Here is a 25,417-nt window from a genome sequence, read left to right as displayed (position 1 = left end):
CATCACGAAGCGCTTCAAGAGGCTGATCATGGCACGCCTTGACTCCAGCCTCCCAGACAACCTTGACCCACTGCAATTCGCCTACGGACAAAACAGGATCATTGGCCTCTCTTCCAGGGCAGGTGGGATCTGTACAAATGGGACGGTTTGCACCTGAACTGGAGGGAGAACAATATCCTTGCAGGGAGGTTTGCTAGTGTTGCTCAGGGATGTTTAAACTAGAGTTGCAGGGGGGTGGGAACCAGAGTGGCAGGGCAGCAAGTGGAGAGGCTGAGGGGAAAGTAGGTGTTAAGACCACAAGCAAAGATGGAAACCGAAAGAACATAGAACACTGCAGCACAGTACTGGCCCTTCAGCCCACAATGTCGTGCCAATGTCCTGCTCTAAGATCTATCTAACCCTTCCATCCCACATAGCCCCCTATTTTTCTATCATTCATGTGTCTATCTAAGAGCATCTTAAATGTCCCTAATGTATCTGCCCCCACAACCTCTGCAGGCAGCGTGTTCCACGCACCCACCACTCTCTGTGTAAAAAACTTACCCCTGACATCCCCCTTATACCTTCCTCTAATCACTTTAAAATTATGTCCCCTCGTATTAGCCATTGTCACCCTGGGAAAAAGTCTCTGACCATCCACTCAATCTATGCCTCTTATCATCTTGTACACCTCTATCAAGTCACCTCTCATCCTCCTTCTCTCCAAAGAGAAAAGCCCTAGCTCACTCAACCTATCCTCAAAAGACATGCTCTCCAATCCAGGCAGCATCCTGGTAAATCTCCGCTGCACCCTCTCTAAAGCTTCCACATCCTTCCTATAATGAGGTGACCAGAACTAAACATAATACTCCAAGTGTGGTCTAACCAGAGTTCTATAGAGCTGCAACATCACCTCACGGCTCTTGAACTCAATACTTGAACTAATGAAGGCCAACACTCCATACGCCTTCTTAATAACCCTATTGACCTGTGCGGCAACCTTGAAGGATCTATGGATGTGGACCCCAAGATCCCTCTGTTCCTCCACACTGCTAAGAGTCCTGCCATTAACCTTGTATTCAATCTCCCGAAGTGTGTCACTTCACACTTATCCGGGTTGAACTCTATCTGCCACTTCTCAGCCCAGCTCTGTATTCTATCAATATCCTGTTGTAATCTACAGCAACCTTCTACACTATCCACAACACCACCAACCTTGTATCATCAGCAAACTTACTAACCCACCCTTCCACATCCTCATCCAAGTCATCTATAAAAATCACAAAGAACAGGGGTCCCAGAACAGATCCCTGTGGAACACCACTGGTCACCGACCTCCAGGCAGAATACACTCCATCTACCACCACCCTCTGTCTTCTATGGGCAAGTCAATTCTGAATCCACAAAGCCAAGTTTCCCTGGATCCCATGCCTCCTGATCTTCTGAATAAGCCTGCCATGAGGAACCTTATCAAAGGCCTTGCTAAAATCCATGTACACCACATCCACTGCTCTACCTTCATCGATGTGCTTTGTCACATCCTCAAAGAATTCAATCAGGCTCATGAGGCATGACCTGCCCCTCACAAAGTCATGCTGACTGTCCCTAATCAGCCTGTGCTTCTCGAAATGCCCATAAATCCTGTCTCTAAGAATCTTCTCCAGTAATTTGTCCACGACTGAAGTAAGACTCACTGGTCTGTAATTCCCAGGGTTATCACTACACCCTTTCTTAAACAAAGGAACAACATTTTCCACCTTCCAATCATCTGGCACTACTCCTGTAGCCAGTGAGGACGCAACAATCATTGCCAAAGGCGCAGCAATCTCTTTCCTTGCTTCCCGTAATAACCTTGGATATATCCTGTCTGGCCCTGGTGACTTATCTATCCTAATGTTTTTGGTTGAGTGTGGTGCGACTAATGTTGAGTTGTGTCTATTTCAATGCAAGGAGTATTGTAGGTAAGGCAGATGAACTTAGAGTGTGGATCTGTATGTGGAATTATGATGTTGCAGCCATTGGTGAGACTTGGTTGCAGGAGGGGCAGGACTGGCAGCTCAATGTTCCGGGATTCCATTGTTTTAGACATGACAGAGGGGGAGGTATTAAAGGGGGAGGGGAGGCATTACTCATCAGGGAAAATGTCATGGCAGTGCTCAGAGAGGACGTATTGGAGGGCTCGAATACCAAGGCAATTTGGGTGGAACTGAGGAATAAAAAGGGGATGACCACATTAATGGGACTATATTATTGACCTCCCAATAGTCAGTGGGATTTAGAGGAGCAAATTTGTAGAGAGATACCAGACAGTTGCAGGAAATATAAAGTTGTTATAGTAGGTGATTTTAACTTTCCACATATTGACTGGGACTCCCATACCGTAACAGGACTGGATGGGATCGAGTTTGTCAAATGTGTTCAGGAAAGTTTCCTTAATCAATATGCAGAGGTCCCAACTAGACAGAATGCATTACTGGATCTCCTCTTAGGGAATGAGACAGGTCAGGTGACAGGAGTGAGTGTAGGGGAACACTTTGGATCTAGTGATCATAATCCCATTAGTTTCAAGATAATTATGGAAAAGGATAGGACTGGTCCTAGAATTAAGATTCTAAACTGGAGGCAGGCCAATTTTGACGGCATCAGAACAGACCTGGCAGGTGTGGATTGGGATAGGTTGTTTTCCGGCAAAGAGATGCTTGCTAAGTGGGAGGCCTTCAAGAGTGAAATATTGAAAGTACAGAATTTGTACATTCCTATTAGGATAAAAAGCGAGGCAAAAAGGTTCATGAAACCTTGGTTATCGAGGGATATTGAGGCCCTGGTAAAGAAAAAGGAGGTGCATATCAGGTATAGGCAGTTACAATCAAATGATGCGCTTGAGGAGTATAAGAAATGCAAGAGAACACTTGAGAGAAATCAGGAGAGCTAAAAGAGGACATGAGGTTGCTCTGGCAGACAAGGTGGAAGAGAATCCACAGGGTTTCTATAGTTATATTAAGAGCAAAAGGATAGCAAAGGACAAAATTGGTCCTCTTGAAGATCAGAGTGGTCATCTATGCATGGAGCTGAAAGAGAGGGGGGAGATCTTAAATGGATTTTTTGCATCTGTGTTTACTCAGGAGAAAGACACAGAGTCTATACAACTGAGGAAAAATAGTGAGGTTACGGACAGTATCCAGATTATGGAAGAGGAGGTGCTTGCTGTCTTGAGGTGAATTAGGGTGATAAATCTCGAGAGTCCAACGAGGTGTCTCCTCACACCTTGTGGGAGGGACCCTGGCAGAGATATTTAAAATGTCTTTAGCCACAGGTGAGGTGCCGGAGGACTGGACGATAGCTAATGTTGTTCCGTTGTTCAAGAAAGGCTCTATGAATAAGCTGGGAAATTATAGGCCAGTGAGCCTGACGTCAGTCATGGGTAAATTATTGGAAGGTATTCTGAGGGACAGGATATATAAGTATTTGGATAGACAGGGCCTGATTAGGGATAGTCAACGTGGCTTTGTGCGTGGCAGGTCACGTCTAAACAACCTAATAGAGCTTTTCGAGGAGGTTACCAGGAAGGTTCATGAAGGGAAGGCAGTGGACGTTGTCTGCATGGACTTTAGCAAGGCCTTTGACAAAGTCCCACATGGGAAGCTGGTCCAGAAGGTTAAGTCACTTGGCATTCAGGATGAAGTAGTCATTTGGATTCAATGTTGGCTTAGCAGGAGAAGGCAGAGAGCGGTAGTAGATGGTTGTCTCTCTGATCGGAGGCCTGTCACTAGTGGTGTGCCGCAGAGATCGGTGCTGTGTCCGTTGTTGTTCGTCATCTATATTAATGATTTAGATAATCACGTGGTAAACTGGATCAGCAGATTTGCGAATGACACCAAGATTGGGGGCATAGTGGACAGCGAGGAAGGCTATCAAAGTTGCAGAGTGATAGGGACCAGCTGGAAAGATGGGCTGAAAAATGGCAGATGGAATTTAATGCAGACAAGTGTGAGGTGATGCACATTGGGAGGACAAACCAGGGTAAGACTTACACAGTGAATGGTAGGGCACTGAGGTGTGCGGAGGAAAAAAGGGACCTGGGAATGCAGATCCATAATTCCTTGAAAGTGGCATCGCAGGTAGGTAGGGTCGTAAAGAGAGCTTTTGGCACATTGGCCTCCATAAATCAGGGCACTGAGTACAGGAGTTGGGATGCTATATTGAAGCTGTATAAGATGCTGGTGAGGCCAAATTTGGAGTATTGTGTGCAGTTCTGGTCACCTACCCACAGGAAAGATATCAATAAGCTTGAAAGAGTGCAGAGAAAATTTACACGATGTTGCCAGGACTTAAGGACCTGAGTTCACAAGATCACAAGACAAGGGAGCAGAAGTAGGCCATTTGGCCCATCGAGTCTGCTCCAAAGAAAAGGGAAAAAAAAGAAAAAGAAATGAGAAATGGTGGGGGTGGGGGGGGGGCAATGAGAAAAAAACTTTTTTTAAAAATTATTCTAACCCCAATTTCCGGCCTTATCCCCATATCCCTTGATACCTTGACTAATTAGATATCTATCTATCTCCTCTTTAAACGCCTTCAATGATCTGGCCTCCACTGCTGTACGTGGCAAGGAATTCCATAAATTCACTACCCTCTGGCTAAAGAAATTTCTCCTCATCTCTGTTTTAAACTGGTACCCTCTAATTCTAAGATTGTGCCCTCTAGTCCTGGACTCACCCACCAAGGAAGACAGCTTGGCCACATCTACTCTGTCCAGTCGTTTCAACATTTTATATGTTTCTATGAGGTCCCCTCTCATTCTTCTGTAATCCAGTGAGTACAGTCCAAGAGCCGACAAACGCTCATCATATGTAAGCCCTTTCGTTCCGGGAATCATCCTCGTAAATTTCCTCTGAACCCTCTCCAACATCAGCACATCCTTCCTAAGATATAGGGCCCAAAACTGTACACAGTATTCCAAATGAGGCCTCACCAATGCCCCATAGAGCCTCATCAACACTTCCTTACTTTTATACACTATACCTCTCGAAATGAATGCCAACATAGCATTCGCTTTCCTTACTGCCGATCCGACCTGGTGGTTAACCTTCAGGGTATCCTGCATGAGTACCCCCAAGTCCTTTTGTACTTCTGTACTTTGAATTTTCTCCCCTTCTAGATGATAATCTGCCCATTTATTTCTGTTTCCAAAGTGTACAACTGCACATTTCTCAACATTGAATCTCATCTGCCATTTCCTTGCCCATTCTCCTAAACTATCTAGGTCTCTCTGCAACCTTCCTGTCTCCTCAATACTCTCTACTCCTCCACCTATCTTGGTGTCATCCACAAACTTAGCCACAAAACCATTTACTCCATCATCCAAATCGTTAATGTACAGGGTAAAAAGAAGCGGCCCCAACACCGACCCCTGCGGAACACCACTAGTAACCGGTAGCCAACCAGAACAGGATCCTTTTATTCCCACCCTTTGCTTTCTGCCAACCAGCCAATGCTCCACCCATTCTGTTATCCTACCCGTAATTCCATGACCTCTCATCTTATTAATCAGTCTCTTGTGCGGCACCTTGTCGAAGGCCTTTTGAAAGTCTAAATACACAACATCTACCGCCTCTCCCTTATCCACCCTACCTGTGATTTCTTCAAAAAACTCCAATAGGTTGGTCAGGCAGGATCTTGCCTTCACGAAACCATGTTGGCTTGGACCTACCTTGCCTTGCACCTCTAGGTATTCCATAACCTCATCCTTGAGGATCGATTCTAATAACTTTCCCACCACCAACGTCAGACTAATCGGTGTGTAATTTCCTTTATGCTGCCTCCCACCTTTCTTATATAGCGGAACTATATTTGCGACCCTCCGGAACCATGCCGGAGTCTATCGATTCCTGGAAAATTATCACCAATGTCTTCACTATCTCTAAAGCCACCTCCTTCAGAATCCGGGGATGCACCTCATCCGGTCCGTGGGACTTATCGGTCTTTAGCCCATTTAGTTTTCCTAGCACCTTCTCTCTAGTAATCTTAACTGAATTCAGTTCCATTCCTTGAGACCCCTGACTAACCAGTATATTGCTGATGTCCTCCACAGTGAAGACCGATGCAAAATACTCATTTAGTTACAGGGATAGGTTGAATAGGTTAGGACTTTATTCCCTGGAAAGCAGGAGAATGAGGGGAGATCTTATGGAAGTATACAAAATTATGAGGGGTATAGATAGGGTGAATGCATGCAGGCTTTTTCCCCTCAGGTTGGGTGAGATTAGAACTAGAGGTCATGGGTTTAGGGTGAAAGGTGAAACATTTAAGGGGAATCTGAGGGGGAACTACTTCACTCAGAGGGTGGTGCAAGTGTGGAATGAGCTGCCAGAGGAAGTGGCGGATGCGGGTTCAATTGTAACACTTAAGATAGGTACATGAACGAGAGGTACAGTATGGAGGGCTATGGTCTGCATGCAGGTAGATAGGACTAGGCAGAAAACCAGGCTGGCATGGACTCGATGGGCCAAAGGGCCTGTTTCTGTGCTGTAGTGCTCTATGACTGCAGAGGGTTGTAGGCTTGGCCAGCTCTATCATGGGCACAACTCTCCCCACCATCAAGGACATCTTCAAGAGGCATTACCCATAGAAGGTGGTGCCTCAAGAAGGCAGCATCCATCATTAAGGACCCTCACCACCCAGGACATGCCCTTTTCTTGTTACTACCATCAGAGAGGAGGTACAGGAAGACCCACACTCAATGATTCAGGAACAGGTTCTTCCCCTCCACCATCAGATTTCTGAACGATCCATGAACACTACCTCATTATTCCTTCTTTTGGTACCATTTATTTATTTTTGTAATTTATTGATTTTTATGTCTTTGCACTGTACAAATGCTGCAAAACAACAAACTTCACATCATATGTCAGTGATAATAAATCGGATTCTGAAGGAAATCCTTGCAGAGGCTGCAATGTACAGTCACCATGCCTGGCTGTGACTCTGTGTGTGTGTTGTCCTACCGTGGGAACCTCTCTGCTAGGAGGGACACTGGTCCTATTCCCAGCACGGGCCAGTTCAGTGCGTGCTAGGTCAAGGGTGAATGGCTGCATGTTCACACAGCTGCTGAGGCTGCAGCCTTTCCCCAATACCATGCAGCGCCGTCCCACTGCTGACCAGTTCATTGGCTGTCCTGTGAGATTGAAAACATGAGCTGGATCAATGACAACAGAACATTGAGGAGTGGAGTACAGAGAGGGACTCCTGTTCTGCCTGGGGAAAGTTAGCCCAGAGCACAAACTGCCAACCACCTCTTGGCACTCTTCACCTCAGGTATTAATCCTTGCCAGGTATGAGGTAGCTATTCGGCCCATCGGCCGTGACAGCCCTTTGAACGACTGGTTCTTCCCCCTCACGTTATTCTCTGGTGAGAGTTCCTGTTGAACCTACTCTGACTTGTCTGTCCTCAGGCAATGTGCTGCTCTTCACAACCACTTGTGTAAAGCAGAAGCTTTCTCTCCTCGCCTGCGTCACTCTCACTTGTGCAGCGTCCATCGCTGACCCTCCTCTTTACCCACTTCTCTATCTCTGCCTCAGAAGACAGGTTCGTAACCTATCCTTGAGGGTGACACAACTGGTAGAGGTGCTGCCTCACAGCTACAGCTACCCAGGTTTGATCCTGATCTCTGCTATCTGTGTGGAGTTTTCACATTCTCCCTGAGACCATGTGGGTCCCCCCACCCGAGTGCTCCAGTTTCCTCCCACGACTCATAAATGAGCAAGTTGATAGGTTAATTGGCCAGTGTAAATTGGGTTAATGGCAAAAAGAATAAAAGGGGTGAGAGTGCTGATGGGCATGTGTGAGAGAGCATAAGTTGCTGTGTTGTAAGAAGTCAATTGGGAGTTGGCATTGATTCAGTGGGCCAAATGGCCTCCCTCTTCATCACAGTAAGTAAGTAATGACCTTTGTTTTGGTAATAAAGGGGGAGACAGAGACTTGTATTCATTCAGCTGGGTGCAGCCATCTTTATTTCTCCTCCTGATTCCCTCTGTTTAATTGCTGATGAGTCTGAAGTACAGCAACCCAAGGCAGACAAACATAATGTTGCACACTCAGTATACTACATCTCTGCCCTTAGATTAAAATTGGCCTAACAAGAGCACACAAGCTATAACTACTTAACACAAAATACAATAGTCACTCACAGCTGGGCTGAAGTAGGTGTTCAACCCCAGAACAACTTCAGGGAATTATTCTGCCCACTTACAGAACTTGTTGCTAACTAACAAAGCACAGTCAGGTATCTCCAGTTTAAAGAGCAAGTCTCTGCCATCTTCCATTACTGCAGTGGGCATCTCTACTCAGGTACCAGATGCTGGTGAGGACAGACAATCGTTAACCTGTGGAACAGGTTCTGCTAGTCTCACAAGCTGGAGCGAATTCCTGTGTGCCTCCTTCTTGGTCAGGAAGAATATGTGTGAGCAGTGTTGGAGGCTGTGGAGATAAGAGCTGGTCCACGCGAGTGTGAACATGTCTATTTTCCACTGGTACTCTGTAGGTCAAAGGATCCTTCTGTTTGTTGATCTCTCCAGGAGCCTACAAGTGCTTTAGGTGTCTGAAATAATAGGTCATCCCCTCTCCCTAGGATAGAATATCCAAACAGGCCTGTTATCTTACCTTGAGCTCTCAACGCTTGCAGTTAGTTTGGAAACAATGGAAGATAAATCAGGCTTGAGCAAGACCAGGTAACTGCAAGGATGTGTTTTTTTTCCAAATAAAATTTGGTCACCCTATGAGGTGTGTTCCATTTTGCCAAGAAGGTGTGAGTCAATGTTTGGGAAGCAAGAATGGACTGGAATCCTGTTCTGTCCTGGCCTCCTTGTAGGTTTGTACAGCCTGCACCACTAGCTGCAGGATGACATACTGGGAAATAAAATGTGGCCAACCCCTATATTTTTTTTTGAGAAAGAGCTGACCTTGTGTACTGTTGTCTGTATATACAAGCTCACCTTATAGTGTTGAGGACTGTTGTCTGACAAGATGCAAAGTGCCACAGGACATTCCCTGTAATGGTCAATTGTGTGGGAAGCACTTCTAGCTATTTTCATAACCAAAAATGCTGTTTGTCCACCTGTATGGTCCACGTGAGTGAGGCCCATGGTGCAGTGGCCCAGGACCACAGGTGCAGAGCCAAGTTGACTTCAAACAGCCTCACAGGGTGTATAATGACCCACAAAATTCCAGAGGACAACATCTAGCAATGCATCAATTGACAGAAATTTTTAGTGCGATGATGTGGTCAGCAGGAGTTTCTTCTTCCTCTTAGTATGAATGTTGACATCTGACAGGTTCTCAGGAATTGGCTGGAGCCTGAAGTGCTTCAGTGTTTCACCAAGTTCTGTGTAAGACAAATTCATCAATTTCTTTTGTGGAACCAGACTTCTGAGAAGTCCAAAAATGGTGAGGAATATATTGGTTTAATTGTAATATCACTGGTGACTCATGTGTTCCACAGCAATGTACAGAATATTTGCAGTAAACATTTCAGCATTGGAATAACTTCATTGTAATGATATAGAGAGGGACAGCAAGATATATGCTGGTTTATCTGCATGCAGCCACTGCTCCCACCACTGTTTAACCCAAGGCAGGCAAACACAATGAATTGCACAACTCAATGTAGTCCAATGAAACATCAGAAATAGGAGCAGTAGACCATTTAGCCCCTCAAACCGGCCTCATCATTCATCAGGATCATGGCTGATCATTTACCTCAGCCTCACTTTCCTGCAGAATCGCCACACCCCTTGATTCCTTTATTCAGAAACCTGTTTATCTATTCCTGCATTCTCCAGTTTTTATTGCACTTCATATTGCAGTTGCAAATGGTTGCACATGCTATATGTAATCCAAATCTAATGCTAAAGATTATTCAAGGTGGAAAATATCAGTTAAAGAAGGGAGGGAAAAATAAGGTCTTGGGAAAAAAGTAATGATTACTGAACCAACTGAATGAGAAATTGTGTAATGTTGATGGTCAATGGGACCCAAGTGTACTTTAACACAAGGCACAGAAGGCCAATGGGTTGATGCAACAAGCAATTCAGAGGGTAAATGATGTGAAGGGCTTCATAATGAGAGGACTGGAGTGCAGGAGTATAGCTAATTTACTGCAATTATAAAGGGCTATTGTTGACTGCAGCTAGAATATTAGTCACAGTTTTGGTCTGCTTATCTGGGAGACTCGCCGTAGAAGCTATGCAGCGAAGATTCACCAGACTGGTTCCAGATTGGCAGGTTTGCCATATGCGAAGGGATTAAACAGAGTAGGTCTGTATCCTCCAGAATTCAGAAGAATGAGAGGAAACCTCATTGTGACTTACAAATGTTCCTGGAGCCTGAAAGGGTGGACTCAGGGAGGATGGTTCCTCTGGCAAGGAGTCTTGAACCAGGGCTCCTGGTTTCAGAATAAAGGGTAGGTCATTTAGGATTGAGGTTAGGAGGTATTTCTTCAGATAGAAGGTGGAGAATTTTTGGAATTCTCTACCAGGGAGGACCACGGAGGCTCAGTCAATAGATTTCTGATTATAAAGGAATTAAGGGATATGAGGATAGGATAGGAAAATGGTGGAAGAGTGATCTGGGTGAGTGGAGGAACAGGCTGGATAGTCAAAATGAAAAACACTATGAAGCTGGAGGAACTCAGCAGGCCAGGCAGCATCCGTGGAGAAAGGCAGGCGGTCAGCATTTCGGGTCAGGACCCTTCTTCAGGGCTGAAGATAGGAAAAGGGGAAGTCCAATATACAGGAGGGAAAAGCAGAGCAGTGATAGGTGGACAAATGAGGGGAGGTGGGGTGGGCACAGGACAGTGATAGGTAGCTGCAGGAAAGAGATAGTGTTAGGCAGGTGCGGGAGAGGAGGGGAGAGCAGATCCACTGGGAGATGGGTAAAAGGTAAGAAGAGAGGGAAAAAAGGAGGCTAGGAAAGGGAAGAAGAGAAGAAGCATGGGGGGGGGGGGGGGGGGTAGTGGTGGAATTACCTTAAGTGGGAGAATTCAATATTCATGCCATTAAGCTGCAAGGTTCCAAGACGGAAAATGCGGTGCTGTTCCTCCAGTTTGCACTTGCAATTCTCCTGGCAGTGGAGGAGGCCGAGGACTGATATATCAGTGATAGTGTGGGAGGGGGAGTTGAAGTGGCTAGCAATGGGAAGATGCAGGTCGCAGTTACGGATGGAGCGCAGGTGTCCTGCGAAACGGTCAACTAGTCTGTGTTTGGTCTCACCAATGTAGAGGAGGCCATACTTGGAACATGTAGTAGATGATATTAAAGGAGGTGCAGGTGAATCTCTGTCTCACCTGAAAGGACTGTTTGGGTCCCTGGATGGAGGTGGTGTAGGGGCAGGTGTTGCACCTATGGCGGGGGCATTGGAAAGTTCCCAGTGTGGGAGTGGGATGGGTGGGGGAGGAGTGATCGAGGGAGTCGCGGAGAGAGCAGTCCCTGCGAAAGGCAGAAAGGGGTGGGAAGGGGAAGATATGCTTGGTGGTGGGGTCCCATTGGAGATGGCAGAAGTGGTGGAGAATATGTTGGATACATGGGCTGGTGGGATGAAATGTGAGGACAAGGGGGACCCTATCCCTATTGGGTCTGGGAGGGGTGGGGTTGAGAGCAGAGGTGGGGGAAATGGCAGAGATGGAGGTGTGAGCTCTCTTGACCACAGTAGGGGGGAAGCTGGATAGTCAACTCCTGCTCCTGTTTCTTTTGTTCGAAAATGAAACCTTCAAGAAGCTTTGAAGGTAGCGAAGGACCTGAGTTATGGGGAGAGGTTGGGCAGGCTAGGGCTTTATTCATTGGAATGTAGGAGACTGAAGGGTGACCTTTTAGGGTGTATAAAATCCTGTTCCTCCCTCTGCCCCTCTCTCCCAATGAACCCTTCCCATTGCCCACCTCCCTCTGCCTCCTTTTATCTCCCTTCTGTTGCACTTCCTATTGCCCTCCCCATACCCCATCTCCCTCTCCTAATGCCCCTCTTAGTGCATCTCCCTTTCATTTCACTCAATGTCCCTCCCACTGCCTTTCATCCTACTACCCATCAGATTACCCCTTCCCAATGCCTCCTTCCTGCACTCCTTCCCACTGCCATTCCTATCAGTGTCCCAACTACTCTTCACACTGCCCTCCCACTCCTCTTGCACTGTGCCATCCTCTGGCCTTTCTCCCACTGCCCCCTCCTATTGCCCACCGTCAACTGCCTCTCATGTCCCCTCTAACAGCCTCCTTCCTCCCACTGCCTCCTGCCAATATCTCCCTACCATTCCTCTCTCACTACCCTCTCTCTTGCTGCCTTCCTTCCCACTACCCTCAGACTGCCCCTCTCTCTGCCCCTTCCCATTGCTTCCCTCCTGCTCCTTCCCACTGTCTCTCCTGTCTCAGTGCTCATAGTGACATACAAACTCAGAACAAGATTTGGCCCCTGGAGCCTGCTCCACCATTTAATACAATCACAGTTGATCTGACTGTATCCTCAGCTGTATTCCCACCTACACCCAATGACCTCTTGCCTCCTTGCTTATTAAGAATCTCCTCTGCCCTTAAAATATTCAAAGACTGTGTTTCCACTGCCTTTTGAAGAAGTGAGTTCCAAATTCTCACGATTCGCCAAAAGTATTTTATTTCTCTGCCTTACATTGTTGACCCTTTATTTTTAAACAGTGACTCCTAGTTCCACATCCAACCTTGGTATGTTTCAATCAAGTCCGCTCTTGGTGTTTTAAACTCCAACGGATACAAGTCTGGTCTGTCTAACCCTTTCCTCATGGCATCTCACCCTTCCCAATTAAAACCTTCCCTGAACTGATTTCACTGCTCATTTGCTAAGGTTACAGTGAGGTGGTTTCAGAGTTTTCAGTGCTGGAGGTACTGTATTGTTGGAAATGGTGGTACAAGTACATAGTTCCCTGAAAGTGTGAGCAAAGATTGACAAGGTGATGAGGAAGATGTACTACTTGCTTGCCTTCATCGACTGAGGCACTGAGTACAGGATTCGGGACATGTTACAGTGTACAAGATGTTGGTAATAACACACCATGCTGACCACATGCCTGCATTCACCGCCCCCGCCCCCCCCCCTCCCCCCAATGCACAATATGTGCCATCTACAAAATATCCTGCAGTTACTCACCCAGGCTACTCCAGCAGCACCTCTAAAGCCTGCAACCTCCATCAGCAAGAATAACAGGAGCAGCAGACTTTTGGAAACTCCAGTACCTGTAGGTTCCCCTTCAAGTTGCATACCATCCTAACTTGGAAATATATCGTTCGTCCTCCAACGTCACTGTCTGACTCCTAGAACTCCCTTCCCCAACAGCACTGTGGGAGTACCTTCACCAAAAGGAATGCACTGGTTCAAGAAGGTGACTCACCAGCATTTTCTGAAGGGCAATTAGGGATGGGCAATAAATGCTGGCCTTGCTAGTGCCACCAAGTTCCCAAAAAATGAACAAAAAAAGCTCTGTTATAAATGCACTGTGGCAACTAAACCTGTTTACATCCCTCCTCCTTTTAGCCACAGCTGTTTCCCCAGGTGTTAATCCATCCCCTGTTGACAGTAAATCCCACCGATTTGTACCAACACATTACAGCTGAGCTGCTGATTAAATGTTAACCCACTACTGGTCGGCAGCTCCTTAACTACCAACTAACACAGTAACAGATGCTAAAGCTAAATGCTGAACTTAAGGATGACCAAATTACCACCAGTCTTCTCCATGCATCCACATCCCCTGCCTAACATTCTGTTAAGGTCCAACCACTCTCAAAATTGCTGTCAAACTTCCTTTCAGAAAATTATGCTCCCCAATCACACAAATGCCGTCTTTGATAATGCACTTCAGCCATTCCACAATAACTGGCACCTGACCAAGCTTCTTACAGTTCCCTGTTTTCTGTCCCTTTTCTCCTCTGAATGGTAGCATTACATTTGCTGCCTTCCAATCTGCTGACACTGAGCTCAGCTGAAACAGCATAGGAGACCAAAGACAGAGGTCATTTTTGGGTGAGACAGAAACTTAAAGTGACAAGCTGTCACGACCTTGGGCCCTTGCCTGCATTCTGAGCCAAGGTGCTGCACAGGCTGTGATGAGAGTCATTGACCTGAAGCCTACTTCCCTCTCCACAGTCACTGGCTACCTAATAAGTGTCTCCAGAATTTTCTGCTTCTGCTTGAGGGGTTCATCATGTTGCCAGCTACCCGTCTCTCATAATCTTGGCTGCGGGAGCAGTAACTTCTATTTACAAGATGCCTCTCCAGAGGTACAGTATCCAAGTGTTTCACCAGAGAAATGCGACACCAAGACTGACACCCAGTGCCATCAGGAGCCATCAGAGTTGGGCACCATAAGCTTGGTCACAGAAGAAGTGTGGGGGAGGGGAGGGGGGGCTGCGGACATGGTCAGGGACGGCATTCCAGAGCTCAGCACCCAGGCTGCTGAAGGCATGGCCACAAGCAGCAGAGATCAGATATGAGCAACAGACTAGAATTTGATGAAGGTAAAGAAGAAATTGCTGGGGCCCTGGCAGAGATGCCAGGTGAGATACTGGAAGACTGGAAGGAGGCTAATGTTATGCTTTTATTTAAGAAGGATAAGAAAGGTTTAGAGGGATATGGGCCAAATGCAGGCAAGTGCAATGAGCTCAGTTAAGCAACTTGGTTGGCACAGATGAGTGGGGCTGAAGGGCCTGCTTCTGTGCTGTATAGCTCTGATTCTACGACTCTAAGGGCTGCAAGGACAAGCCAGGGAACCACAGGCCGGTGAGCCTAACGTCAGTGGTGAGACAGTTACTGGAGTGGATTCTGAGAGACAGGATCTACCTGCATTTGGAAAGGCAAGGACTGATTAGGGATAGTCAGCATGGATTTGTGGGAAATTGTGTCTCACAAATTTGATTCATTTTTTTGAAGGGGTAACCAAAAGGATTGATAAGGGCAGGGTGGTAGACGTTGTCTGCATGGACTTTAGCAAGGCCTTTGACAAGGTCCCACATGGTCGGCTGGTCCGGAAGCTGAGAACAAATGGGATCCAGGGTGAGGGAATGGATATAAAATTTGCTTGCTGGTATGTGTTCAAAAGGGTGGTGGTGGAGGTTTGTTTTTCAGACTGGAGGCCTGTGACCAGCAGTGTGCCACAGGGATCATTGCTGGGTCCACTGTTGTTCATCATCTAGGTTAACAATTTGGATGAGAATGTAGTTAGCATGGTTAGTAAGTTTGAGGGTGACACCAAAATTAGTGTAGTGGACAGTGAAGAAGATTACTTAAGATCACGACAGGATCTAGAACAACTGGGAGAGTGGGCCAAGGAATGGCAGATGGAATTTAACTCAGATCAGTGCCAAGTGTTGCATTTGGGAAGTTAAACCAGGCCAAGAATTACACATTAAATGTAAGAGCGGTATAGAACAGAGAGATCCTGGGGTACAAGTACATAGTTCCCAGAAAGTGGTGACATAGGTAGACAGTGTGGTGACGAATGTGTTTGGCTCGCATGCCTTCATCAATTGGGGTATTGAGTACAGGAGTTAGGATGTCATGTTACAACTGTACATGTTGGGCAAGTTGGGCTGAAGAGCCTGTTTCTGTGCTGCATGACTCTCTGACTCTATGTGCACCAGTGCGGGGTGGGGGGGGGGTGGGGTGGGGTTTGAATGCTTAACATGGTGGATGGGGTGACAATCAAGTGGGCTGCTTTTCCCTGGAAAGTTTCAGCTTTTTGAAAGTTGTTGGAGCTGCACTTCTCCAGGTAAGTGGATAGTATTCTACAACACTCCTGAGTTGCAAAAATAAAACTGCAGATGCTCTCTTTCCAGCTTAAGTTGGAAAGACTGCAGAGGAGATTTACAAGGGTGTTGCCAGGACTCGGGGAACTGAGTTATGGAGAGAGGTTGAGCAGGCTGGGATTTTTTTCATTGGAGCGTGGGAGAATGGGGGTGATCTTATAGAGGTGTATAAAATTTTGAGGGATATAGATAGGGTGAATATGCCTAACCCTTTCCCCAGAGTTAGGAAGTCAAGAACTAGAGGGTATTGGTTTAAGGTGAGAGGGGAGAGATTTAATAGGAACCTGAGGGGCAACTTTTCCACCCAGGGGGTGGTCAGTATGTGGAATGAGCTGCCAGAGGAAGTGGTTGAGGTAGGTACATTAACAACATTTAAAAGGTACTTGGACAGGTACATGGATAGGAAAGGTTTAGAGGGACATGGGCCAAACGCAGGCAAATGGGACTAGCTTAGATGGGAATCTTGGTCAGCATGGACCAGTTGGGCCGAAGGGCCTGCTTCCATGCTGTATCACCCTATCCTGGAAATCTGAAATAAAATCAGAAAATACTGGAAACAATCAGCAGGTCAGGCAGAGTCTGTGGACAGAAGAAAAGAGTTAACATTTCAAGTTAGAAAGCTTTTATCAGAGCTGAGCTGTATCATTAATTCTTTCAAAGATGCTGCTTGATCTGCTGGGTGTTTCCAGTATTTTCTGTTTTTATTTCACGCTGCTAACATGCGTCTTGTATAAGATGGAAAGGCCTTGGAGTGTCAGGAGTTGGCTCTGTATTCCTTGGAGTTTAGAAGAATGAGGGTTGAGCTTATTCAAACATATATGATGCTGAGGGGGCTTGATACAGTAGATGTTGAAATGTTTTCTCTGTTGGGAGTGTCACGAACAAGAGAACATAGCTGCATAATAAGTGGCTGGTCATTTAAAATGAAATGCGTAGAAATCTCTTCTCTCAGAGGGTGGTGAATCTCTGGAATTCTCTGCCATTGAGGGTGGTGGAGGCCACATCATTAGATATATTTAAGGTGGTGATAAATAACTATCTGAAAGATTCAGGAATCGAGAGTTCTGGGGAACTGGCACAGACGAGGAGCTGAGGCCTGGGGCAGATCAGCCATGATCACATTGAGTGGCGAAGCTGTCATGAGGGGCCTGGTGCCCTTCTCCTATTTTCTTGTATCCTTGTGAGTTGAGAGGGAGGTAGGGCTGTAGGAGGTTAGAGAGGGAGAAAGGGAATGACTAAAGAGGGATTTGGAAACAAGGGTGAGGATTGTAAAATCGAGGTGATGCTTATCTGGGAGTTCAAGCAGTTCACAGAGTGCAAGTTGAGAGGGGAGTGGGTTTGGTGAGAGTTAATGCACCAGGACCAGTCTGGATGACCGCAGGTTTACAGAGAATGGAGCTAGGGAGAGCAGGCGAGAGCGAGCGCGAGAGGGAGAGCAGGCGAGAGCGAGCGCGAGAGGGAGAGCAGGCGAGAGTGAGAGAGGGAGAGCAGGCGAGAGGGAGAGCAGGCGAGAGCGAGAGGGAGAGCAGGCGAGAGCGAGCGCGAGAGGGAGAGCAGGCGAGAGCAAGAGCGCGCGAGGGAGCGCGGGCGAGAGGGAGAGCGGGCAAGAGATATGGAATAGTTAACTCTATCCAGTCCAGGTTGGATAAGGGCTCCAGCAGTAGGTCAGCAGAGACATGGTGGGGTGAACCAATTACAGAGGTGGACTTATTCAGGATAATAAGATCCAAAACATATCTCAGTGTCTCTGTTCCCAAACTTATCTTGAGGTCAAAAACCCCAGCGTGTTTGCAAGCAGTCTGGTTTAGTTTCACCCCAGCTGCCTGGAAAGAGGTGGAGTTAATGACTGCACAGGCACAGCTGTAGGCTACACATTTTTGCAGCATCAGAGCCTTCTTCACAGAAAGAGAGAGAGAGAGAGAGAAAGAGAGCAAGAGATGACCCTATTTGGAGCTGTCCCCTCTTGATAACCTACTTAAGATCAGCTTCCAACAGACTAGGATGCTAGCACACAAACACTCTCTGCTCTCAGTTTCCGCAGGCAGTCCTCTCAGCATCTGCCTCATTCCTCCCAAACCTCACATCCCACACCCTGCCCTGTGTTGAACTGGAGAAGCAAGACTGAAGTTGCCTTTCCAAGAACCCTGTAACCTTCAGATCACTCCCTCCCCAGGTCCAAACCAAACACTACTAATATTTGCTTGTTCTGTTCCCACTCTAGTTCCTGCCTGTGCTTAATTCTAAAAACCTGGCAGTTTGGATTCTCCTCTACTCCTCCATCAACAGTGAGACAATGTCTCCTGCTGCGACTACATGCGGTTGGCTGGGTCGAGGCACCTGCTATTCCCAGCCCATGGCTGGTGCATGGGGTATGTGGGCAGTGGAATCACTCCCCAGAACCTTCAGGCAAGGGGACACCTGTTCCCCTACAGACCCTCTCCGAAGGGAAGGCCATGTACAGGGGAGACAAGGGCGGGAGCGGGTGAGGCAGAGGGGTGGGCTGGAGCATTGAGTGGGTTTCTCCACCGCCAGCCAATTGCTCAGATTAAAGTCTGGGTGAAGTAGAAAGATGGGAGAGATTTGACAGTTACTCTCCCCTCCCCTCCCAACCCCCACTCCCCTCAACCCTCTCTCACTCTGGCCCCTCAAAAATCACTCACTCACTCCCCTCATCCTTCACCAACTCACTTTCCTGAGCCTTCACTCATTCGTTCCATTCAATCCTCACTCACCCCTCACCTCAGCCATACTCACACCTTCCCTCCCTCAACAAACCCTCTCTCCTCCCTCAACCTGCACTTCCTCCCTCCCCTCAAGCTTCACCACTCCTTATTCTCAGCCCACCCTCCATCAACCCTCACAAGCCCTCCCTTCAATCCTCTCTCTCTGGCCCCTCAACAATAACTCATTACCAACCTTCCCTCAACTTACAATCACTCACACCCTTCACCCATGTGCCTGTGATGCTGCTGCAAGTTTTCACTGTACCTCACCGTACTTGTGCACATGACAATAAACCCGACTTGACTTGATCCCCCTTTCCTCAAGCCCCCCCTCTTAATCTTCACTCCCCTTTCTCCCAAGCTTCACTCCTTCTCTCCTCATTCCCTTCCCTTATCCCTTGGTAACTCACTGTAACCTACTCCATCCTCTTTGCGATCAACCACTCCCTTCAACCCTCCAACTCACCACATCTCCCTCCAGCTCTCTCATAGGGTCATTTCCTCTCTCCCTCTATTCTGACCCCTCTCTCTATCCTGCTTCCTTCCTCTCCCTGCCCTCTCTTTCCCCGTATCCTGCAATTTCTCTCCATCTCTCTGCTGAACATAAATGATCCACCTACACTAATGCCACGTACCAGCACTTGGTCCATAGCTTGGCTTCTCTGGTTTGGTGATTGAAATGCTCGTCTAGATATTTCTTAAATGCAGTGAGAGTTTCTGCCCCCACCACCCACTCAGGCAGTGCGTTCCTGCCTTTCCAAGTGCACATTAAACCTGCCCCTCAGGATTTTTTCCAATGATTTCACTGCTACTGACATTAGACTCACAGGTCTATAGTTACCAGATTTATTGCTGCTGCCCTCCTTGCATAAAGGTACATTTGCTGTCCTCCAGTCATCTGGCACCTCACCTGCAGCCAGCAAAGATTTAAAATTTTTTGTCGGGGCCCTAACAATTTCCTTCCTTGCCCCTCATGGCAGTCTGGTTTACATTTCATCACACTCTGGGGATTTATCGACCTTTAGGCCCACTAAGACTTAATTACCTAATGCTAACATGTTCTGGAATTTCATCATCCCCCTCCCTGAATTCTCCAGCTCCCTCTCTTTACTTTCCATCTCTATCTCTCTCTCTCTCAAAAATCCTTCCCTCATTGCCAAAGAAGTTCCGAGCCTTATAGCAACACTTTCAGCTGACTCTACCACCAGCTTTGAAAAGATTCTCAAATTAATCCCACACCTCTGCGCTTCCCCATAAAGCTGTAAATGTATCCCCCACTTCCCTTTGGGGAATTCCTGTTGAATCTGCTTCCACCTCCCATCCAGGCAGTCCATTCCCATTAATTTGTTGTGGACAAACATTCCTTTCCAGCACCCCCTGCAACTTCTGCCATTCGCCTTCACTCTGCATCCACCATCACCAGACCTCCAGCCATCCCATTCTCTGTTCCATCTAAAACCCCAGACATTTTAAACACCTTCATTACATCTCCCCTTAACCAGCAGGCCAGGACTTACTGTGTGGAATATCCCTGGGTCCTTTGAGCCAGGCTGTGTCCCAGGATCCGCCCGCTCCACACAATCCTCCAGAGCCTCTTCCACTTCCCTGTCCAGCTTGTCATTGCTGCCCTCCTCCACTTCCGGCTGGCAGCAGAGTCCAGGCCACCCAGGGGAGAGGGAAGATCCCACCTGCTCTGCCCAGGTCCTGAAGATTAAACACAAGACAGCACACTGAGGGGCACAACCTTGAGGTCACAGGACCCCTGCCAGGAACCCCCTTCCCTGCCACCCATCCCCAACCACCCTGATCAGTCCCATCACTATAACCCTCTCCCCATCCCCATATCATTCACATCCCTAGACTGGATCACCTTCTCTCCAGTCTTGTATCACTCCCCACCCCCAGCATCATCCCACCCTCTGTATTAATCTCCTTCTCATCTGTGTCACCACACCCCCCCCCCAGAATTTGTATCACCTCCCCATATCACCTCTCTGTATCTTTCCCCAACCCTGTATCACCCCCTCTGACTGTGTACCATCATCTCCCACACCCCCAACCAGCCGCTATGTCCCCCCCTCCAATATCTGTAACGCTCCCTCGCACCAGTCGCTGCTTCACCTCACCATATATAACCCATCCTTCCCATATCACCACAGATAATCTCCTCTCCCCCTCCACTGTATAATCCTCCACACTGCCCCTGGCTTCTGTATCTCACCCGACTGTACTCTCCCACCCCCCCTGCTTGGCTTTGTATCACTCTGAGCCACACGAGACTGACCCATGCTGACAGAAGTGGCTGCCCTGCTGTCACTCCAAGCTGAGGGTTGGGGTCTCCACTGCCCAGCAGGATTTCTCGTGTGGGCGGGGCAGGGGTGCTGCTGGTGGAACTGCGCCAGCACAGAGCTGCTGGGCAGGAATGGAGTCAACCCTGTTCCAGCCGAGCAAGGAGCCAACCAGTAAGACACTGGTTCACCTCAGCCTGTCCAGTCAGCCAACCGTCAGACCTGGCTGCACTTCACATAATCCACGTCAACGTATGAGAGTACCTTGTCCCTCTCCTCCCACAAATATCCCCCACAGCCCTCCCTCCTCACGTCCCTGACCCCCTCCCTCCTCCTCTCCACACTGCTCCTCACTCCCCTCCATCCTCCTCTCCCTGTTCCATTCCCCAATCTCCAGCCTCCTTCCCTCCCCATTGTCCTTCCCTCACTCCACTCTCACTGGGCACTAGTTCAAGGAGTGATTAAGGAAGCGGTAACAAGGCACTTGAGAGTAATGGGATTGAAGGGAGTCAACATGGATTTATGAAAGGGAAATCATCTTCACCAAATCTGTTAAGAGTTTTGAGGTGCTAACCAGCAGAATAAATAATGGCAAACCAGTTGGACTTTCAGAAGGCCTTCAGTAAGGTGCACTGTACTGAGGGCAATACATTGGCATGGACTGAGAACTGGTTAACAGAGAGCAGGAATAAACTGGTCATTTTCGGGTCAGGAGGCTGTGGGCTGCTGCAGGGATCAGTACTGGGGTCCCAGCTGTTTAAAATCTATAGAGTGTCAGAGTTTTACAGCACAGAAACAGGCCCTTCGGCCCAACCTGTCCATACCAACCAAGATGTCTGCAGAAAAAACTGATAATCCAGCATCTGATTGTTCAGAAATCCCGATGGTTCAGCACTTGACTAGTTTATTAGTCCGAAGTGAGGGCTGGGAGTCCAGATTCCAAGCTGGGTGTGCAGCTAGAATCAGGGGTCCAGATTATAGCCAGGACTATGATCCAGAATGGGTGGCCTCCAGAATACAAGGGGTCAGGAATGTGGGTAGATGTGGGACCAGAGCCGGGTGCAGAGTGCTTGTATATTTCCTGCTCCCTTTGAACTCACCGGATTCACAGTAAAATGTATACTACTGTGTAGCATGTAAAATAAAATGAAACAACAGCATACTAAATCTGCTGGTCCGGCAATATATTGCTGATGATACCAAGTGGGGCAGCAGTGTGGGCTTTGAAAAGGATGCAGAGGACCTTCTAGGAGATATAGACATGTTAAGTGAATGGGCAAGGACATGGCAGGTGGCACATAAAGGGAAAAATTGTGAGGTTATCCATTTTGGTGGGGAAAATTGGAAAGTGAAGTCATTATTTTAAAAGGAGAAAAAATTGTATTCACGTACTGCTTGAGAAAACTCTCCTGGACACACTCAACAAATTCTGCCCCATCTAATCCCTTAGCACTTAAGGCAGTCCCAGTCAATGTTAGGGAAGTTAAAATCACTTACAATTACAATCCTATTATTTCTACAGCTATGTGTGATTTCCCATATATTTGCTCCACTAATTTCTGCTGACTCGGAAGCCTAAAGCATAATCCTATCAAATTGATCCCAAAGTGCAGTTTTCTGCTTCCAACTATCCAGACCAACGAGGTTTGCATCTGCACAAAGGTCCAAACTCTGGGATGTGGCTACAAATTGGAGCTACCAGCATAAGGTGCCAGCTTGTGCCTGTCATGGAGTGTTTGAGGCCAACTCCCGTTGAAAGGATGCCCAGAGAACTGGAGTGGGCACCTTACCATGATTCGCCCATTAATTAGTACCCGTTAATTACTTACTGTCAGAAATTAGAATTAAGGAAGAGGTCATCGAGAATCCCTAACTGACAGTGGCAGATCCTGCCTGATCGAGATCTCTCTGCTGGGCTAATGTTGCTGTACGTTACAAATTTGCCCTGTCGCTTCTGCCAACTGAGAATCTGACTGTCGGAGCATCTCCAATCCACAGTTACCTGTACCCGTCCCCCTCACTGCACCCTTTCACCTCCCCGATTCCCTACCATCGCCTTGCTTGCTTCCACTCACCCCCACTGCAACCTACCAGAGGGATGACGCCATATCCAGCTGCTTGTACGCAGAACAGGCAGCAGCTGCGAGCCTGACCCTATCCGTGAGTAGCCATTGTTTCTTAAACTGAGAAAACCACAATGACAGTTCCTTAAACTGAGGATGTCCCAACTTTGCGGGATTTTGTTTGGTGACTCCCTGATTTGGCAAAACCCAACACCCATTCTGAGATACAGAGATGTGGGTGCCCTGGTGCATGATTCACTAAAGGCTAGTATGCAGGTTATTAGGAAAGTGAACAAAATGGTATCATTCACAATTCTACATTTTCAGGGCTGCGTTTAAAATGTTGCATTTACATATGGTGGTATGACAATGCTACATACACAAAGGGAAGGAAAAACCATGTTACACATACAGAAAGTCAGTGCTAAGAGAGCATCGGTCTTTCAGGTGGACAGAAGGAGACTATCAGATAGCAATGCACAGTCAGAAAGGCAGTGCTGAGAAAATGTTGGATTATCAGAAGAACAGTGATGGGAGGGCAGGGGGTGCCACACTGTCAGGGAGATAGTACTGAAGAAGAACAAAACCACGAGAGCGACAATGTTGAGGGAGTACTACACCATTGGAGACACATGCTGAGGGAGCACCATACTATCAATGGGACAGTATTGAAGGAATGCAACAATGTGAGAGGGGCAGTGCTGAGGGAGCGCCATACTGTGGGAAGCGCATTACTGAGGGAATACTGCGCTGTGGGAAGCACAATATTGAGGGGATGCTGCACTGTCAGAGGAAGAGTACTGAAGAACAGCAACACTGTGGGAGGGGCAGTTAAAATTGCAGTGACAGCACATAACCTTACGGTTATGGGCTGTGGAGTGGAGATTTAACACAGAATAGTGTCCAGTAACTGAGAGACTTAACTCGTCCATACAGAATAGCTCTGTCACAACAGGCTGATGAACATGCAGGCTTTATATGTGCCCTGGGCAAGGCATTGCCACTTACCTTAGTGCTTGGGATTGGCTGCTTATAGCAGGTGGGGCTGGGAGACTCCAGCTCCCCAGGCGCCCCTCGGATACTGGCACTGCTGCTGTTGTTGTTTGCGTTGGTGTCTGGTGTTACCTGTCTGCCAGCCTCCCCTTCACGCCCCTCCTGGTAGGCTGCAGCTGGTGACCTTCCTGACGAGGTTTGGGAGCCCCCTCTGGTCCTCGTCCTCCCACCCTGATGATGATTCTGCCCTGCTCTGGACCCGAGACAATCCGCAAGATGGGAAGGAGGAGGAGGTCGACCTGTTGCGCAATCGGGGGGGGGGGGGGGGCGACAGTTTAGTCTGCAAGGTGAAAGGTCGAATTCTTCTTGCAGGCCCCCCCACCAGGCACCACGATGTCTCAGCGATCTGTGTCCCGTTTTTGCATGTCCAGTGCCCACAGCACACAGGAGAGGATGACACCCCTGGTGTCCGAGGACCTGAGGCGCCCCCAGGCACGCTGGAGCAGTGGACGAAGCTGGGCGCTGAGCGTGGCCAGCCACTTCCTGACAAACTGAAGGCCAGAGAGGAGAAGTTTACTCCGCAGCAGGCCAGCAAGGAGGGAGCGCAGGAGGAACAGAGCTGACATAGTCCCCGCTCACAAATGGCTGAGTCGCGACCAAGTCACAGGATTCAGCAGCTGACTGAAGTCACGCTCACTAATCAGAGCATGTGTGAGCAGTGTAGAGGGGGAGTGGGGGGGGGGAGGGGAAGAGAGCGAGGTGTGAACAGATTGACAGAGAGATAGGGGGAGGGAGAGAATGAACAGGAGAGCAGCTGGTGGGCCAGAGGGTTGAGAATGGAGCAAATGCAACTGTGAGCTGTGTCGAAGATCATGTTTCAACTCTGGGTAAAAGAATTAAGCAGAAACTTGGTGGGTTGATATCCAACATTTCACTCTGAAGCACCTGGATCAGGTTATAATCGCAAGTTTCTCACACACACATAATCAGGTACAAGTCTATCATCATACAGGTAAGCACGCAAATACACAGCACAAATAAACACACATACAAATGCACACACGCACGTGTGCACACACCATGCATTGTTCCTTCAGGCCGTGAGTGAGATCCAGGCCTCCAGCACAATTCTGGTGAAAAATAAGATTCTCTACTGCACTCTAATCCCTGCACCAATTACTTTAGATACAGGCTCCTCGGTTAAAATTAGAGGACATAGGGTCAGGGAGAAGAGGTTTACAAGGCATCTGAAGAACTTTTTCACCCAGAAGATGGTTGAAATCTGGAACACACTGCCTGAGTGGTGATGGAGGCAGATATTCTCACGACATTTAAGAAGTTATCCAAATAAGCAATTGAATCACTGCATAAAAGGCTACGGATCAAATTCTGATTAATGGGATTAGTGTAGGTGATTGGCATGGACATGATGGGCCAAAGGGTCTGTTTCTGTGCTATATGACTCTAATGGTCTCTCTACTACAAGAAATTGACCCTTTAAATACAACACCTAACTGGGTCCCCTGGAAACATCCTCAAAAATCTTCTCCATGCCTTC

General features: G+C 47.8%; 1 long non-coding RNA gene across 1 annotated transcript; it reads right to left on the bottom strand.

Annotated features, from left to right (window-relative positions):
• Positions 1–7,981: 7,981 nt before the first annotated feature.
• On the bottom strand, positions 7,982–24,181 carry LOC127575106 (uncharacterized). The gene is made up of 3 exons (XR_007957013.1): positions 23,875–24,181; positions 20,033–20,219; positions 7,982–9,356 (listed from the first exon to the last, which is right to left on the bottom strand). It is a non-coding gene; the product is annotated as an uncharacterized LOC127575106 (long non-coding RNA).
• Between the last annotated feature and the right edge of the window lie 1,236 nt (positions 24,182–25,417).

The sequence above is a fragment of the Pristis pectinata genome, chromosome 10 (assembly GCF_009764475.1).
Source record: "Pristis pectinata isolate sPriPec2 chromosome 10, sPriPec2.1.pri, whole genome shotgun sequence".
Lineage (NCBI taxonomy): Eukaryota > Metazoa > Chordata > Chondrichthyes > Rhinopristiformes > Pristidae > Pristis > Pristis pectinata.
The sequence above is the reverse complement of the archived record's forward strand: the minus strand, read 5'-3'. Positions and strand labels throughout refer to the sequence as shown.